Here is a 20,569-nt window from a genome sequence, read left to right as displayed (position 1 = left end):
TGAATAGAGACACTGAAAACTCCTTTCTTGGCTCTGCTGTGACTCTCTTGCTAGAAGATCGTGAACAGGGATCTCATTTCCTCACCTTTAAAGTTAAGAAGGATGTGACAATCCACTCCAGGATTCTTACCTGGAGAATACCAGGGACAGAGGAGCCTGGCAGGCTGCAGTTTACGGGGTCATGCAGAGTCGGACACGACTGAGCAACTAACACTGCACAAAATTAAGAAACTGACCTGAAGCCGATTTCCCAGCTGGTGTCTCGGGACACTGACAGTGTCCCGCAGCCCTGAGGGAGGCTGGGTGGGTCACTGAGCCAGTATCCTCCTGCCCTGAGCATCAGTATCCTCCTGCCCTGAGCATCTGTCTTCACTTATTTCAGAAAGCTTTACCAATACCATACCATCATTTTCCATGTGTGCTATAACACATAAAAAAATTGGAAAGCGTTGGATCAGAGGAATTTTAAGGTCTTTTTGGCTCTGAAATAGTACGGGTTTTGAGGTTTTGATTGATAACTACCTCCATCTGAAATAGATGTTGATCACTGTCCTCTGAATGTGGCAGTTAGCCCACGCCACGCATATACAGTGCTTGCCTTTCTTTTTTTGAATCAGATTCTGTAGATACTGTCTTACTCACTCACATTTTCCTCATACTGAGATCAGGTGTCTGATAGCCTCTTTTGAAGCACGTGAGTTTGGTGTTTGTTCAGCCCTTACTTGGCCCTTCCTTGGTGCTGGGGCCTGCCTGGGATTTATGCCTTCTGCTCTTTAATAACCTCATCTATATTCTCCAACAGTGATGGGGCTAGAAAGCGAGGCTGTGTTATTTTTCCATCTCCTCTTCGTCCTCTCTGCTCCAACAGAGAGAAAAATCAGAGACAGCTGTCAAGAGACAAGAAATCGTTTCCTCGCATCTTAAGAGTTCTCCCTGGCATGTCACAACTTAGTAAATATTGATGGAATGAATGAATAAACAGATGGTATAGTGTGGTTTATACAGAACAATAAATGATCAAGCACCAATACTGACTACTATCTGCAATGCAGGCTCTCTCTGTGTGTGTATGTGAATAGGTATATATGTATGGATATATACCATGCATGTACAGATATATAGATACATACCTATTCACACACACATATTTTGTTAAAGTCACTATTGTGCTGAATCTACTTCACAGTTATTTCCCTGTGTTTCAGCATGTACTGAATACCTACTAAGGTCAAGTTTATGTACGATGTCATATACAGTAAGGTTAGACACAGCTCGTATTTTCAGGGAGCTTACACTTTTGCTCTATAATTATTCTTGGGAAAACTAGCTGAGAGAGGAGGTGGGTGAAAACTCTTTACTGAGAAACCGTCTTTTGTGGTAGAACGGGGTTATGGTCTTTCTGTCTAGGGCCCCCAGATGATATGAAAATGGAACCAATTTGTTACATGGTGAGTGTGAGTCATCACCGAGTGAAGTGGGCTCTGTGAATTCCAGAGGCCGCACAGCTAGAAGAGAATTGCTGAGAGCAGAAAGCCAAGGCTTGCAGAAAGCCTGCTCCAGGAGACGCTGAACAATCAAAGGTACACTGTGTACCTTTCTGGGCTTTTCAGCTCTTTGGTTTTGTTGTTTATGTGGGTTTAAAAGGCCATTTTTAACTTGTGGCATTACAGCTTCACTCTCATAGGGATTTGCACATTTGTTATCTGGGACTAAGTATCTGATTTGCCACTCAGTGATTTTTTTTTTTTTTTTTTGAGATGGTTATATGGCCTGATAAAGTATTGTTTATTTCTTTATTTCAATATTCACTTCAATTTTCAAACACTTTGTTTTACTGAGGTAACGTTGACTTATAGCATTATGTAAGTTTTATGTTACAACGTTCTATTTCTACTACCATACACCCTACAGTGTGGTGGTGGTGGCGGTTCAGTTCTTAAGTTGTGTCCAACTCTTGCGACCCCATGGACTGTAGCCTGCCAGGCTCCTCTGTCCATGGGATTTTCCAAGCAAGAATATTAGAGTGGTTTGCCATTTCCTACTCCAGGGGATCTTTCCGACCCAGGGATTGAACCCGCGTCTCCTGCATTGGCAGGAGGATTCTTTACCACTGAGCCACCTAGTGCACTACAGGTTTCCAAAGTTTCACACACATGATGTCGTTTAATCCCATAATAACCCCTGTTTAAAATCCCTTATCCCTATGTAGCCTCTCCCTCTTTCCTTCTCCCAACTGGCAACCTCTCATTTGTTCTCTGTATCTGTGAGTCTGCTTCTTTTTTCATTTTATTCACTAGTTTGCTGTCAAACAGTTTGTGTCTGACTAATTTCATGTGGCACAAATCTATCCATGTTGCTGCAGATGGCAAAATACCACTCTTTTCAATGGCTGAGTAGTATTCCATTGTATATACATTCCACACTTTCTTTATCCATTCATCTGTTGATGGACACATAGGTTGCTTCCATGCCTTGGCAATTGTAAAAAATTCTGCTCTGAACATTGAGGTGCATCTATCTTCTAGAATTGGTGTTTTTGCTCTATTAGCAGTTGCTTGCCTTGTTGAGATGTAATGGCGAGTCTTCCTAAAGCTTTGTTAAACATAACACATGCACACAGTTGGTTTTTAGATGTGGTGGTTTTGTCAAAAACTAGCTAAGTGCTGCATTCCATGGCTGGTTCTTTGTGGTACAGAAAAGAGAGAGCATGGATGGACAGGGGTCAAGAATTTCCAAAGTGGAATGAATTCACAGGTGAGGGCATCTCAGACCAGAGGTAGATCTGGAGACTCCGAACCCCTCTGACATCTGCTAAAACCTTGGCATTACACTTTGACCAGGAACAAGGGTTCATGGCAGTTTTTTCCAAATATTGGAGAGGAAATGGTGGTTAGCACAGCCAACACTCAGGTTTCAACTAGAGACACAGAATTTGCAGCGCTCTGCGTCCTTTGCTATGCTGGTGTCTGATGTAACATTTACTCAGTGATATTGTATAGGATGAAATAAATGCCTTGACACAAAACTTAGATGCTCTGAAGCTGAGATACCAAATTGATCTGGAACACATGATTTGGGGGGGACGATTTTTCACTTTTTTCTGCTCACACACATTTTTGGAATGATGTGGGTTTTAATAAATAAATGAACAAACAAATAAGAACAGTTACAAATTAGCTTCTTTTGAGACATTTACTTTGGCAGTCTCAGTTAATTGAGTGGCTGATGATGTGAATCCTCTGATCCTTGGCCAACACACCCTGATTTTTGTCACACTTGATTTATGGCGCTTTTAGATTAGTAAATATCTTTCACATTGGAAATTGCTGTGTTTGGCAATGTGCTGCTTAAGTATAAATTAGGAATTTGTTCCTATAAACTCGATCAAATGTCGGGAGAAGTTCCATAATTTGTCTTCTGAAAAGCAACACAAAATGTTTTTCTCCAGAGGTGTAAGGTGAAATCTTTCAACGGAACATTTATTGAGGACCTACTTTAGGGAAAGAACTGGTCCAGGGGGTGAGGGAGGAACAGACGCCTTAATTCTGTTCATGAGGTGGTAACTCAGAAACATACCCCTCAAATGATAATCGGTAACACAGCAGGTGTTGAGTCAAATGAATAGTAGAAGCATTAAATACTCATGTGTCTCAAGGGAGGTGAACAAAAATGGGTCAGAGATACCTTTTAAGAGATTTTAATTATGGGACTTCCCTAGTGTAGCCAGTGATTAAGAATCTGCCTGCTACTGCAGGGGACACAGGTTCCAGCCCTGGTCTGGGAAGATCCCACATGCTGTGGAGCAGCTAAGCCTGTGGCCACAGCTACTGAGCCCAAGGGGCCTAGAGCCTGTGTGCCACAGCAAGGGAAGCCACCACCACGAGCAGCCTGCGCAACGTGACAAAGAGTAGCTCCTGTTCACCACACCTGGAGAAGGCTCGTGGGTAGCAATGAAGACCCAGTGTAGACAAATATAAATAAATAAAATTTTAAAAAGATTTGAATTATGAACTGCATTATGAAATTGCTTTTATTTACAGAAGCCGTATTGGGTTAGGATGGCATCAATCAACTATATGTATATATTTAAAGTATAAAATTTCATCTATTTTGGCATATGTATACAGACATGAAACCATCATCAAAGTCAAGATAATAAATGTATTCATCTCCTCCAAGAGTTTCCTTGTGCTCTTTTGGAGTTCCTCCCACTTACACCTTCATACCTCCAGACAGTCACTTTCTGTCACTGGGGTTTGCATTGCTAAAAATTTGTGCCTTACCTTCTTTTTAGGGCTTCCCTGGTGGCTCAGGTGGTAAAGAATCTGCCTGTAATGCGGGAGACCTGGGTTCAGTTTCTGGGTCGGGAAGATCCCTTGGAGGAGGGCATGGCAACCCACTCCAGTTTTCTTGCCTGGAGAATCCCATGGACAGAGGAGCGTGGTGGGCTACAGTCCGTGGGGTTGCAAAGAGTTAAGACTGAGTGACTAAGCATGCAGCACACATCTTCTTTTAAATAGTACAATTATTTTGCAGTTCCTCTCAACTGTTGTATTTATCAATAGTTCATTCTTTTTTGTTGAATACACTTTGCTTATTCATCTGTCTATTGATGGCCTTTAAATTATTGCTAGTTTTTAATTGGTACAAATAAAGAAGCTATGAATATTCATGTACAAGTCTTTGGAGGAGTACATATGCTCTGCTTTCTCTTAAGGACTATGTTCTCTGAGGAGATGTATATTTTTATTTATCTTAGGTAACTATCATAGAAAGTTTAGTCGTTCAGTCATGTCTGACTCTTTGTGACCCCATGGATTGTAGCCTACTAGGTTCTTTCATCCATGGGATTTTCCAGGCAAGAATACTGGATTGGGTTACCATTTTCTTCTCCAGAGGATCTTCCTGACCCAGGGATCAAACCCGGGTCTTCCACATTGTAGGCAGACACTTTACCATCTGAGCCACCAGGGAAGTCTTGTAACTACCATTTGGCTAGGTCAAGTGATCAGTGTCTGTTTGGTGGGGCTTAGTCACTAAGTTTTGTCTGACTCTTGTGACCCCAATGACTGATGGGCTCCTCTGTTCATGGGATTTCCCAGGCAAGAATCCTGGAGTAGGTTGCCATTTTCTTCTCCAGGGGACCTTCCCGACCCAGGGATCAAACCTGGGTTTTCTGCAATGCAGGCAGATTCTTTACAGACTAAAACACCAGGGAGGCCCCAGTGTCTGTTTAAGAAATTATTAAATTATTTTCCAAAATTTTCCTTTTCTAAAATGGTGGTAATATTTTGCACCTCTGCCAGCAATGTATGAGAATTCCACTTGCTCCACATCTACACCCATACTGGATATGGCCAGTCTTTTTAAATTTAGCCATTCTAATAGATATGTAGTGGTATCTAATTATGGTTTTAATTTGCATTTGCCTAATGGCTAATAATGCTGAGCACTTTTTCTTGTGTTTATTTCAACCCAGATATCTTCTTTGGTCAAGTGGGTATTCAGATCTTTTGTCCACTTTTTATTGGGTTGTTTGTTTCATTATTGGTCCCAAAAGCTTTTTTTATACATTCTAGATTCAAGCCCTTTCTCTGATACGTAGTGTGCATGTATTTTTCTCCCAGTCTGTGACTTATCATTTTATTCTTTTAATAGTCTTTTTTGAAGAACGAAAGGTTTTAAATTCTGATGAAGTCTGATTTAAGAAGTTTTTGTCTGTTGAACAAGCTTTTGGTATCATAGCTAGAAGATCTTTGGCTAGCCCAAGGTCACAAATTCTTTTTCCTAGGTTTTCTTTTAGACATTTTATAGGTTTAGGTTTTGCATCAAGGGCTGTGATCCATTTTGAGTTATAAACTAAGTTCTAAGAGGAAGGAGGGAGATAATAAAATATGTGGGAGCAAAGCGAAGGAGGCTGATGCTTCCGAGGTGTGATGTGGGGACAGCGAGGTGACTGGCTCAGACTGTATGTGCTCTTTGCACTCCATTCACATGGCTTCCTCTCCACGATCATGTTAAGCTCCTTTTGCCTCAAGGACTTGCGCATAGTATTCTCTGGGCCTGGAAGGATCTTCCCCTCAGATCATGGATACCGAGCTTGGTCAATCCCCGTCTATCTTTTGACTCACAACTCAAATGTCCCTTACTCCAGCTTTGTCTGATTGTCCAGACCATGGCTGCCATGGGGCACAACTCCGTTCTGGGTACACTCCATTCTGGAGTGGTGTGAAGTCATGTGTTCCTCTTAATTAGCTTAAAACCCTTACTATACACTTGTATGACACACACATTTGTATAGCTATGTCAGTATTTGGTTACAATCTCTTTATCCACGAGACCCTAAGCCTCCTGAAGGGAAGGTCTGTGTCTTCTTTCTTTACTGTTGAATCTCTTCTGGCTAGCAGAGTGCTGGGCATGCGCTAGATGCTCCATAAATATTTATTGAAGGAAAGAAGTAAAAAGGAGGGAAGGAAGGATTGCACATGACACTAGGAATTAGAGTCAGATTGTTGAAAATGCCCCTGTAAATAATTTGGGGCTTTATTCTAGGTAGTAGGGTTCTATTTGAAGTATTTGAACAGGGAAAATGGTATGAATAACACAATATTTTAGAGTCTTATTTTTTAGCAGGTGGATTAAGGAATGAGAATGAGAAGAAAATTTCAGTAAAACCAAGAAGGTGTCTGAAATAGTTGGAGGAGAAGAGGGAGACATGAAGAGATGGATGAGACAGGTTTTATGTAGGGAATAATCTGCAGGATATGTTGGCTGATTGGAGTTAGAAAGGGTAGAGTCAGTGTTAACTCAGGTTAGGGAGTCCAGATAACTTGGGAATGCTATTGTTACATGGGCTGAAACAGAGATATTGAGAACAGACAATTCTGTAGAGAATGTATGGGAAAACTATTAATATTTTTAGGAAGCTAAGTTTTAAAAGATTGCTTATATTTGAAGCTCTGCTTGTCTCAAGTGAATTTTATGTTTCTGTATTTTTATGGTCTCTAGAATGCATGTTTTGTTTTATGCCTGTAGCATCACCTCTATGTAAAATTACCTAGAATAGTGATTGCTGGTTTCTATAAAAATCTTGTCTGTAATTATCCTATTTGTTTTGTTAAACTGGTCAGCAGCGGGACATAGATTGCATTCCACTGGGCTCCTAAGTCTGTATTCTTTCCTTGACGCCTAAAAGCTGTCTCAGCAGTGGGGATTCCAGAGGCTGCTAAGGACACATCTTGTGCTTGTCCTGGATTTGCTTCTCTCCTCTCTGCTCCTTGGTGGGCTGCTCCAACCCAGCTGATAAGATTTTTAACTTCTCTACTGGCTTGGGAGGAAGGGCTGCCTGTTGGGGGAGCTTTGTGACTCTGAACAAAATTCATCTGTAAAACGACAATGCTAATAGTAGCATAGGGTTAAAAGAAGACAGTCCATGTGAAATTGCCTGGCACATAGTGTGTAATTAATGCTATTTATTTTGGGCTAAAATAACTACAGCCTGCCATAGGATTAAGAAGTTTGATAGCACTAAATGTATGTGAGAATATGGATCATTAAGATCTTCCATCCACTGCTGATGGGAGGGTAATTTGGTAGAGTCCCTTTGCAAAACTATTTTTAATTGTCTTGTAAAATTGGAGCTTCATATACTCTAATCCAGAAATTCTAGAGTCCTTATATACCCACCTAAATGAACTGTGGTGTTGGAGAAGACTCTGGGGAGTTCCTTGGACTACAAGGAGATCAAACCAGTCAATCCTAAAGGAAATCAGTCCTAAATATTCATTGGAAAGACTGATGCTAAAGCTGAAACTCCAATACTTTGGCCACCTGATTCGAAGAACTGACTCATTGGAAAAGACCCTGATCCTAGGAAAGATTGAAGGCAGGAGGAGAAGGGGACGACAGAGGATGAGATGGTTGGATGGCATTATCAACGTGATGGACGTGAGGTTGAGCAAGCTCTGGGAGTTGGTGATGGACAGGGAAGCCTGGCATGCTGCAGTCCATGGGGTCGCGACTGAATTGAACTGAACTGAAATGCAACCAACTCATGCCCACCATGTGTATAAGCATGTTCATATGTATATAGATGGTCTGTTTGTAAGAATAATATGTTTTTATTATTTCATTCATATGTGGAATCTAAAACAAACCTCATAGATACAGAGAACAGAGTAGAAGGGGGCTGGAGGTTGAGTGAAATGGGTGAAAGGGATCAACTCTATGGTGATGGATGGTAACTAGACTCATGGTAGTGATCATTTTGCAGGGTACAAAATACTGAATTATAATGCTGTACATCTGGAACTTGGGGCTTCCTGGTTGGTGCAGTGGTAAAGAATCCGCCTGCCAATGCAGGAGATGCAAGAGACCCGGGTTCTCTCTCTGGGTCGGGAAGATCCCCTGGAAGAGTCGGACATGATTGAGCACACACACACACACACACACACACACACCCCTGAAACATATTTCAAAAAAGAATGTTTCTTCATTAAACATAAGGCCAGGTAAGAATGTATGCTGAATATATCAAACACATTATCAGCATCACTCATGGAAATAATACAACTTTTATTCTTAGAATATGGTATGGTGAAACATTAATAAAGTTACTTTAGTATTGATATATTTTGCATTTCTGGAATGAAGTCCATTAGGTCAGATGTGTTACCTATTGGAAGTGGATATCACTTGCTAATATTTTATTGAATATTTTTCTATTAGTATTCATACATCAGTTTGATCTGTACTCGATCGTGCTGTACTTGACTTTTCTTTGCTGGATTTTGGTGTCAATATTATTCATTAGAAAATACTTAGAAGATTTCCCTCCTTTTTTATGCTCTTGTTGCTGTTCAGTCACTAAGTCGGGTTGGACTCTGCAATCCCATGGACTGTAGCATGCCAGACTCCATGGGATTCTCCAGGCAAGAATAGTGGAGTGGGTTACTATTTTCTTTTCCAGGGCGTCTTCCCAGACTAGGGATTGAACCCATGTCTCTCGTGTCTCCTCCATTGGCAGGTGGATTCTTTACTGCTGAGCCACCAGGGAAGCTTCTTGTGCTCTAGAACAGTTTAAATAATGCTGGAGCTGTGTGCTATTTAAAGATTTCTTAGGATTCTCCTGTGAAACCATTTGAGTCCACTACTTTTAGTATGAAATTGATGAGAGAGAGTGCTCTGACAAGTTTTTCCTATTTCTTCTCTAGAAACTGGATCTGTTAAGACTTACTGTCTTATTTGGAGCTAGCTTGGGAACATTGTACTTTTCTAAAAAATTATGCATTTTATCTCACTTTTCAAACTTATCTGCATATAGTTGGGCAAAGAAGTCTATACAGTTTTTGTAATTTTCTATCATTATGCTGACAGTCCCTGACTTAAAATGGTTCAACTGATGATTTTTCAACTTTATGATGGCACAAAAGTGATACGCATTCGGTAGAAACTGTACTTTGAATGTTGTTCCTTTCCTGGTCTAGGGATAACATGGTACAATCTTCTCTCATGATGCTGGGCAGCAGCCCAGGTCCCGGTTACCCACATGGTCACTGGGGTCAGTGCTCACAACCCTTTTCCTACACTCACAACTCTTCTCTAGCCAACCATTCTGTTTTTCACTTTCAGTACAGTATTCAGTAAGGTACATGAGACATTCAATACTTTATTATAAAAGAGGTTTTGCATTGGATGATTTTATCCAACTGTAGATTAATGTAAGTGTTCTGAGTACATTTAAGGTAGATTAGGCTGCACTATGATGTTTAGTAGACTAGGTATATTAAATGCATTTTCAGTGTATGATATTTTCAACTTACAGTGGGTTTATTGCAATGTAACCCTATTGCAAGTTGAGAATGATCTCTTATCTAGACGTATTTCTTTCTAATTCTTAAAAAAAATTTATGTTTTGGTGGTTTGTTCTACTTTTCCCTGTAGATTTTTTTTTTTTTTACTGTATTAGAAAACACTCAAATCTCAGTAGCTTAAAGCAAAAAACATTATTTTTTGTTCATGGATCTATAAGTTAGCTGTAACTCTACTCAGGTAGGCTGGACCACAGGGCTCCAAGCTCAAGGCCGAGAGGTGTTACTGTAAAATCACATGGCAAAGGAAGTGACTTCTAAAACTGAGTGGACTTGAAGAATTGAGAACAACGATTTATTCTACCACAGCCCACTCTTTTATCTATCTTTACTTCCATCGCACATGCAGAATATACTTACTCTTATTTGAGACATGCCAAAATTTCATCCAATTATTACACCTGGGCTCTCATTAATATTAGTTTTTAATTTGGTTCCTTTTGCCTAGGAGAATTGTAAATTATTTCCTCTTATCCATCCTGTATGCCATGATGGAGCACAGACAGGCTAACCTCCACAGGCACAGCCATTCAAACAGGGCATGAAAAGGAGTTACGTGACTGTCACTGGTTTATGGCAGTACTCAAGTCTTACGGGAGAAGGCAATGGCACCCCACTCCAGTACTCTTGCCTGGAAAATCCCATGGATGGAGGAGCCTGGTAGGCTGCAGTCCATGGGGTCGCTAAGAGTCGAACATGACTGAGTGACTTCACTTTCACTTTTCACTTTCATGCATTGGAGAAGAAAATGGCAACCCACTCCAGTGTTCTTGCCTGGAGAATCCCAGGGACGGGGGAGCCTGATGGGCTGCCGTCTATGGGGTTGCACAGAGTCGGACACGACTGAAGCGACTTAGCAGCAGCAGCAGCAAGTCTTACGGGCAAGTACTGCCTGGCCCCCTTATCCTGGGAGTAGAGCATTTTTCTTTACTAGCCTGAACTTTACCCCCACTTAAGAGTAGGTCCTCATATTATAGTTCTCAGACTCTTGATGCTGCTCTCTAGAAGAGTCAGTCTTTACCATCATGTTCCTTAGCTACTTCTGAAGTCAGCACTAAAGAATAAGCTGTCTTAGCCTGCTTCCTGCCAATAGAAAGTTGGAGAGAACAAAGGTCTTATATCTTACATAATTACAGTCTTAATTCTGGCTGGCAGAGCTTTTGACAATTTAGTTCAATTAAAAATCTAAAAAGAAGACAACACAGAAACATATACTTATCACAGTCTAATAATACTAGTACATAGTTAAAATAAACACTCAAAAGAAGAAAAGCCTCTATCAATTGAAAACTTTTAATTTTCTCTTAAAGAACTTTTAGCTCAATGATTTGAAATCAAAACCAAATTTTAGAACATCTAGAAAAAATGTTAATAAAAGCAGTATATGAAAGAACCCATGGATTACACCTACAGGATCCCCAGTAGATCTTTTTATCTGCATAAAATGGCTCCTAAAAAGCCTGTGGATATGGTCTTTTGATTTCTGCAGTGTGTGTGTGTGTCTGTTGAGTCAATTCAGTTGTGTCTGACTCTTCGTGACCTTATAGACTATAGCCCGCCAGGCTCCTCTGTCCATGGGATTCTCCAGGCAAGCATACTGGAGTGGGTTGCCATGCCCTCCTGCAGGGGATCTTCCTGACCCAGGGATCCAACTCAGATCTTATGTCTCCGGCACTGGCAGGTGGGTTCTTTACCACTAGTGCCACCTGGGAAGCCCTTTTCCGGAGTATGTCTCATTCTAGAAAGAGAAGCATAATTAAAAAAGAAGTGTCAGTGTGATTAGCAACAAAACAGGGATCAAATATTTAGAAAAATCATGAAGATTTTGAGAGACTTGGTTATGTTTTACATTCTGTGACTATTTGTTCTATTTTTTTTGGCATATGAATATCAGAAACTATTGTGTCTTCTTTATAGAGTGCCTGTCTTATTCTCAGTGAGTGCTTTTTTGCCCCAAATTCAATCTTATTTTCAACTACGTACAGAATTGAAATTGTGACCCTCTCCTCCGCCTTGGCTTTTGCGTTTTCTTAGTCTTGTGTCCTTTAACACACATTCCTGCTTGAGCCCTGCTTTGGCAGCCTTTCCATCTGTTCGGTGGTGTGGAGTTTGCTCTTGCCTGCTTTCGCCAAAATCAGTGTTTGCATTTCTTATTTGCCATCCTCCTTGTGGTTTTCAGGTGATTTCTGAGAGGGTCAGAGGATGTTTTTACCTTAAACCACCATCTTTAAACTGAAAGTTCAGCTTCGAAATTGTAAAGACAAGTGGAATTTACGACAACATATTACAACATGCTGATGCTAGTTTTGATAACAACGTCAAGAGCAGCATAATGACCAAATTTCTTCCCTCATAGCTCAGCTGGTAAAGAATCTGCTTGCAATGCAGGAGACCCTGGTTTTATTTCTGGGTTGGGAAGATCCACTGAAGAAGGGATAGGCTACTCACTCCAGTATTCTGGGGCTTCCCTTGTAACTCAGCTGGCAAAGAATCCATCCTCAATGTGGGAGACCTGGGTTCGATCCCTGGGTTGGGAAGATCCCCTGGAGAAGGGAATGGCTAGCCACTCCAGTATTCTGGCTTTGGAGAATCCCATGGACTGGCTAGTCCATGGGGTCACAAACAGTTGGACATGCCTGAGCGACTTTCAGTTTCAGAAAAGAGAAGAGTATCAAAACAACCATTTCTAGATTTTTTTTAAACTAAAAAACTACCAAGTAATTTTAAAATTGCATATGTAATATCCCCAAAGAAATTCTCCAATGTCTGTCGTGGTTTAGTCACTAAGTTGTGTTCAACTCTTGGACCCCATGGACTGTAGCCCACCAGGCTCCTCTGTCTATGGGATTTCCCAGGCAAGAGTACTGGAGTGGGGTGCCATTTCCTTCTCCAGGGGTTCCTCTCCACCCAGGGCTTGAACCCGGGGTTCCTGCAACACAGGCAGATTCTTTACTGACCGAGCCACTAGGGAAGCCCAATGTCCTCTGCTGCTGCTGCTACTGCTAAGTCGCTTCAGTCGTGTCTGACTGTGCGACCCCAGAGACGGCAGCCCACCAGGCTCCCCCGTCCCTGGGATTCTCCAGGCAAGAACACTGGAGTGGGTTGCCATTTCCTTCTCCAGTGCATGAAAGTGAAAAGTGAAAGTGAAGTCGCTCAGTTGTGTCCGACTCTTAGCGACCCCATGGACTGCAGCCTACCAGGCTCCTCCGTCCATGGGATTTTCCAGGCAAGAATACTGGAGTGGGTTGCCATTGCCTTCTCCGCCAATGTCCTATACCATGCTTCAAATGTTCATTCTTCTTGCAATTTTAAAATGCATTATGTAACAAATAATATAAATAATATGTGGAAGAACTTCCATGGTGTTGAAGTAAATTGAAACCAATTTAATGTGAATGGGTCCTGGTTTGCCTTGCTTAATCAACGTAGATAGAACTTAAAAGTTTTATATCATGGATGTTAATTTGCACCATGAATGCTAGTTGATTAACTGAGAAGTTTGTGGTAGTTTATAAAAGGTTGGGCATTAGATTTTCATCAAGAACTGCCTCCTTGATTAAACTATTGTTATTAAGGAGGAAATAAGAGTGGAGCCCAGTCATTTGCATCTAAAAAATGTAACTCTGTAGGTACATTAGCAGTTTCTTTAATTATGCTGTTTTATTAAAATATCATTTTTTGTACTGGAAGAAAAGAACAATCTTGAAAGAATTTTTGTTTTCTTCTTACTTGGAGTAAGATTTTTAGGAGTTTTTCTTTCTCTCACTATTCAAAGGAGAAAAATCTTTCGCTTCTTGTGGCTGAAAATAAAGGGTGTCGTATTATATCTTATTAAAAGGAATCTCTAAAATTGGCATTTTTATTTGTTTCATTCACGGATATTTCTGCTCACTGCAAGTTTAAATGCAAAACGAACAAAGAAAACAACAACCACCATCTCCAAATCTTAATGTGTTGGTTTTAAGTATGTACACAGATTCTTTGATATTTCTCCCTTCAAGAAATGGAGCTTAATTCCTCTCCTGCACATGGGCTGCACTATCTGTCTTGCATAAGACACTGTGTATCGTATTCTTGTAATGAATAGGATATGGTGGAAGTGATGGTGTTTGAATTCTGAGACCAGGAAAAAAGAATCGTTATGGTTTTTTCCTTGATCTCCGTTTTGGCTCAGTCACTCTCAGGGGAAGCCAGCTGGCATGTTGTAAAGACATTCAGTCCCGTGGATTGTTCATGCGGCAAGGCCCTGTGGTCCCCTACCAACAGCAAGGAATGAAGTCTTCTTCCAGCACACTGGAGAGTGAACCACCTTGGAAGCAGATTCTTCAGCCCCTGAGTCTTGGGGTTACTGCAGGCCCAGCCAGTATCTTGACTGTAGTCTCATGAGATAATCCTCTATGGGATCTCACCTGGCTAAACCACACCTGAATTCCTGAGCCACAGAAACTGTGAGATAATACAGATTCGTTCTTTCAAACTGATAAGTTTTTGGATGATTTGCTACACAACAATAGAAAGCTAGGACACTTGGACGTGATCAGTTTCACTCTCTCTGTAAGGACACGCCGACACCACCTCTGTGCCCATATTCCTTCGAATTCAAATCAACCAGCTTAATGCCTATCACTTGTTTGCTTTTATTTCAATTTCCTGGTTCTGTTTTCAATAATCTTGATATCCCCACAACTTCTTAACAGTTGGAGAAAGAGGAAAGAAAAATATGCAAACTTCAGTATTTTCTGGGCTTAATGGAAGAAAAAGACTTTGTCAATTGAATTGTACCTCTTGTCCAAATAGAGACTGTTAGAAGCCTCAAGACTTTCTAGAAAACAGGTGATTGAGATGGAAACATCTCAGTTCCTAAAAGTGCTGTCAAGTAGAAATCAACAACAGTAATAACAATGAATTCTGACAACTTATTTCATAAAATACTTCATATAGACCTGGAGAGTAAGTGAGGTAATAGGTGTAACTTGGTATAGCAGACCAAGGGAAGTCTCAGGATTTGAGACAGTGGGCAAAGATAATGAAAAATAAATCATGATATAAAGGCACAGTGGATTAATGGTTACCCTATCCAGCTCTGTGCACTAATGCAAGTCATCATACCTGGAGCTTCACTGGATTTCTAGACCAACTGAAATCTAAACCCACTTCCTGCCAGAAGGAGGGAGGTTTTGGTTGATGAATGTTTGATGATCAAACAATTTCTTGCGCATTATATCCACCTGAGGCTGACTGATGAAGAATCGATGGTTTTGCACTGTGGTGCTAGAGAAGACTCTTGAGGGTTCCTTGGACAGCAAAGAGATCAAACTAGTCAATCCTAAAGGAAATCAACCCTGAATATTCATCGGAAGGACTGATGCTAAAGCTCCAATACTTTAGCTACCCAATGCGCAGAGCCACCTCATTGGAAAAGACCCTGATGCTGGGAAAGATTGAAGGCAAGAGCAGAAGCGGGTGACAGAGGATGAGATGGCTGGATGGCATCACCGACTCAATCGACATGAGTTTGAACAAACTTTTGGAGATGGTGAAGGACAGGGAAGCCTGGTGTGCTGCAGTCCATGGAGGTGCAAAGAGTTGGACAAGACTCAGCAACTGAAAAACAACAACCTTATTAGGAGCTAGAAAAGTCCTTCTCCTCAAAGTAAGTCCTCTCCTGGAAACTTGCCACTTTGAATTTTACTTCAACAGTCACTAGAAGGGAGGCCTGGCCCCAAAAGATCTACACAGATACTATCAGTTGAATTGGTGTATTCTGATGGATGATCAGAATATATCATTTAAGAACAGTTTATTTCTTCAGAAAATATATCTTTCCACTTCACCTCATAAAACCGTTGTGAGGTAAAAAATTAGTCCGTGTAATTAGTTCATGGAACAAACTGTCCTTAGAGGGAGTAAATCATGAAGAACCTTTTTAATTTCTTTCTCTTTTGCTACCATCTTTCAACAGTGCTGTGTTGAATCTCTCTCTCCTATCTTTTAGCCACACTTTGAGCTGAGCTCATTGCTTTCCTCATCACTTACAGGCTTTGTTTTCATATATCATTATTTCATTTTTTTTTCCTGTTAACCACAATTTTATTACTTTAGAGAGGTTACATTTCAGTTTAAACATGTTTTAATTATGGTAAAATATCCGGGAGGCTCAGATAGTAAAGAATCTGCCTGCAATGTGGGAGACCTGGGTTCATTTCCTTGGTCGGGAAGATCCCCTGGAGGAGGGCATGGCAATCCACTCCAATCTTCTTGCCTGGAGAATCCCATGGACAGAGGAGCCTGGTTTGCTACAGTCCATGGGGTCGCAAAGTGTTGGACACGACTGAGCGACTAAGCATAGCACAACACATATGCACATAAAATTTACCATTTTGACTTTTTTCTTTGGCTGCTTGTAGAATCTCAGTTCCCCAGCCAGGGATCAAACAGGTTGCAGCAGGGAAGCCCAGAATCCTAACCACTTAGGCCACTAGGGGGACTTCCCCATCTTGACCATTTTAAAGTGTACAGTTCAGTGGTATTAAGTACATTCATATTATTGTACAGCCATCACCACCATCCATCTCCAGAACTCTCTTCATCTTGCAAAACTGAAGCTCTCTACCCATTAAATAATAGCGCCTGTTCCCCTCCCTCAAGGCCCTGGCGCCCACCATTCTTTTTTCTGTCTCTATGTTTTTGACTACTTTAGGCATCTCCTGTAAGTGGAATGGTGCAGTACTTGCCTTTGTGACTGACTTATTTCACTTAACATAGTATCCTCAAGCTTCATCCATGTTGGAACATGTGCCAGAATTCCCTTCCTCTTTAAGGCTGAATAATATACCGTTGTCTGTAGGTACCACATATTGTTTATCCATTCATCTGTTGATGAACACTTGGATTGCTTCCAGCTTTTGTGAATAATGTTGCTCTGAACATGGGTGCACAAATATCTCTTCAAGACCATGCTTTCAATTTGGGGGGTATATTCCCAGAAGTGAAACTGATCAATCATATGTAATTGTATTTTAGTTTTTTCGAGGAACTACCATCCTGTTTTCATCAGTGGGAGCAACATTTTACATTCTGACCAATAGTATACAAGGGTTGCAGTTTCTGCATGTCCTTGCCTCCTACATTTATTATTATTATTATTTGTGTGTTTTTTTTTAATTGTAGCCATCCAAATGGCTGTGAGATGCTGTCTCTTTGTGGTTCAGCTTAATTTTACACATATTAAAATACTGATCATAATCAGTTTAATGTCAAAACTCCAAGGACTCACTCGATGTCCACCCCCTTAAAGGACATCAGCACCAGATTATAGCAGCGCTAGTCAGGTGAGACTGTCCCTGCTCCTTCCTTATCCTCTCTCGTTTCCCTCCTCCAAGCATAGTTAGAGGTGTGAGGTGACTGAAGAAGAAAAAGGTGGAGAAACAGCAACAGAGAGGGTCCTGCCCCCTGCCCACTGGCCCTTTCAGGTGGCTTCAGTCTGAGTCAAGCCTGAGCTTTTGTAGGTGAAGCTTCCAATTGGTTGAGAGATTGATGCTTTGATGTAAGACGGGGCTGGACTTTTTATATATCAGAGTAGGGATGCTTGTTCATTCCCGAGAGTGACTTGGAAAATGCTGTCTGATGCATCGTCTAGGACTGTGATGAGATAGCATAGCTGAAAGTCATGGGTATAAGGATAACAAAGTTGTTTCACCCTCTTGCACTCTTCTGAATCCAGCTTATTCTTTTTGTCATGTCTGGCTCTTTTATAACCTCATGGACTGTAGCCCGCCAGGCTCTTTTGTCCGTGAGATTTCCCAGGAGAGAACACTGGAGTGGCTTGCCGTTTCCTTTTCCAGAGATTGAACCTTCTTCTCCCAGGGATCGAACCTGAGTCTCCTAGATTGGCAGGTGGAAACCTTTTGAAAGACAAGCATAAAAAAAACACAATAAAAACATACAGACCAGAACCTGACACACAGGAAGGACTCAATAAACGTTAAGTATTGTCATTATCATCTTTAATATTGTTATTACTATACCTGACTCTTTCATGCTCTGATCCTGTGATTAAAAGCCAATCACAGAAGAGGCAGTTTTGAGATCCAGAGGCTATTTTGCATAGCTGTTAGTGCCTCAGATGGCAGACGAGTACCTGGTAATCCCCATTTTCTGTTTAATAAAATGATACCCAATTAAGAATTAATGTGGTTTCAGTCCTAATTTCCTCTTGGCCACACTGCAATAATGAGGTGGTTCAGGTATATTACTAAATCAAATTCCAGCAGTATGGGGGAGGCAGGGCAGGGACATGGCCTGTTGAAATGTCTGCTCTATTTTGAACCTCATAATGTGATCATGAGGAAGAAATAAAGAAGGGCTGGAGGCAGAAGGAACTTTCCCACCCTCCAGGAATCCTTGTGAAACTGTAACATTCAGGGCAGATAATATTATTGCTGCTTTAATGAATCATATTTGTTCCAACCTGGAGATGATGCCTATAAAGTATTTCAGCCAAATGTGAAACTAGAGAGCAGATTAAATGCTTATTAACCAGCTTTCTTGGACCTCACTTAGTGGTGATGATTAGTTTGTTATTGTTGTTACTATGCTTTTTACTTAAAACAGTTTCAGATTTACAGAATTACTGGTTAAATAATACTGAGAATACTTATGTACCCTACACCCACTTTTCTGTTATGAATAGTATGTACCTTTGTTACAACTGAACCAATATTAATACATTATTGTTAACTAAAGTCCATACTGTATTCGGAGTTCCTCAGTTATTCCCTAAAGTTCTTTTTCTGTTCCAGGATCCTATCCAGGATACCATGTTACATTTAGTCATCATGTTTTCTTAGGCTGCTCTTGGTTGCAACCATTTCTTCGATTCTCCTTGTTATGGATGACCTTGACAGCTTCAAGGAATAAAATGCTGGTCAAGCATATTGTGGAACGCCCCTCAGTTCAGATTCAGTTCATATTTTTCTCATGATAAGACTGTAGTTATGGGTTTGGGGAGGAAAATCACAGAAATAAAGTGCCATTCTCTTCACATGGTATCAAGGGTACATAGCATCAACATGATTTGACTTTTGATTTTGACACTGGTCAACTGGCTGAGGTAATGTTTATCAGGTTACTCTGCTATTAATATAAAGTTGCTCCTTTTCCCTTCTCTTTTGCACATTGCACTTTTCGGAAGGAAGTCACTTTGTGCAACTCACACTCCATGAGTGGGGGTTATATTCCATCTCTTTGAAAGCTGAGTATCTACATAAATTATTTGGAATGCTTCTGCATGGGAGATTTGTTTCTTGTCCCACATTTATTTATATTTAATCATTTATTTATATCAGTATGATGAGATAACAAATCTATCAAAAAAGCCTGTCTTGGACTGAGTTAAGAGACTTCTTTTTCTTTGTCAGATCAGAGTCTCCAGTCCTTGGGCTTCTTTTTTTTTTTTTTTTTAATCTTTCCAAAGAATTCATTTTATTATTATTTTTTAATTTTTATTTTATATTGGAGCATAGTTGATTAGCAATGTTATGTTAGTTTCAGGTGTACAGCAAAGTGATTCAGTTATACACATACATGTATCCATGCTTTTTCAAATTCTTTTCCCATGTAGGTTATTGCAGAGTATTGAGCAGGGTTCCCTGTGCTATACAGTAAGTCCTTGTTGGTAATGTATTTTATTTTATTTTATTTTTAATTTTTATTTTTACTTTATTTTACTTTACAATACTGTATTGGTTTTGCCATACATTGACATGAATGTAATGTATTTTAAATACAGCAGTTTGTACATGTCCCTTTTAGTGGCTTTGATTTTCCAACCTGGAGCCTTGAACACTGTGTTAATACTAGACTGTGAGAGATTGGAGAGACCCCCAGGGGCTGGCTGATGGTGGCAGTCAGTCTACTGTCGTCCAGCAGGAGGTTCTTGGATAAGTTACCTAACTCTTCTGATCTTCAGTATATATGGTTGGAGGGGTGGATGAAGGGAGTGGGCAAGGTGGTTCTTCAATCCCTAAGGACACTGGCTCCACAATCAATTTGGATTGGTCTTGTCACATGGGGCTTCTCTGGTGGCTCAGATGGTAAAGACCCGCCCAGCTCGATCCCTGGAGAAGGGACTGGTGACCCACTCCAGTATTCTTGCCTGGACAATTCTGTGGACAGAGTAGCCTCGTGGGCTTATATCACAGTGTTGGAAGGTACCAAATTGGCCCGGTCTAAAAGCTACAACTATATTGCTAAACTCCTTCAAACCCTAGGAAAAATAAAATCCATTCTCCAGTTTCCTCCCTTTTCATATATGGAGTCAGAGGCAGGGGACCAAGGACTCTTCTCTTAGCTGCAGTTGACTTTCTTCTTCAACCCCGTCACATTCTTCCTTGTTAAATTTAGCAACAGTTTCTTCTTTACCACAAAGAAGCCATTAAAAAAAATCACTCTTATCCTCAAACTCAAATTATTCCTTGAACATGAAAGTGTTCAGAATTTGGAAATGCAATATTTTTCAAGGATTTAAATGCAGAACAGAGTCACCTAAAGGCTATTCCATCATATTTTAATTCTGTTTCATTTAGTGCTAATTTAAAACAGAAGCCTGTGGAGCAGAACAGAGGGGGTGGCTCTGAAGCCAGGAGGTAAAAGCCTGGCAAAGCAGATAACATTCCTCCTTCCCTTGCTGACTCACCCTC

Source organism: Budorcas taxicolor, chromosome 12, assembly GCF_023091745.1.
Source record: "Budorcas taxicolor isolate Tak-1 chromosome 12, Takin1.1, whole genome shotgun sequence".
Taxonomy (NCBI): domain Eukaryota; kingdom Metazoa; phylum Chordata; class Mammalia; order Artiodactyla; family Bovidae; genus Budorcas; species Budorcas taxicolor.
Note: the sequence above shows the minus strand (reverse complement) of the source record.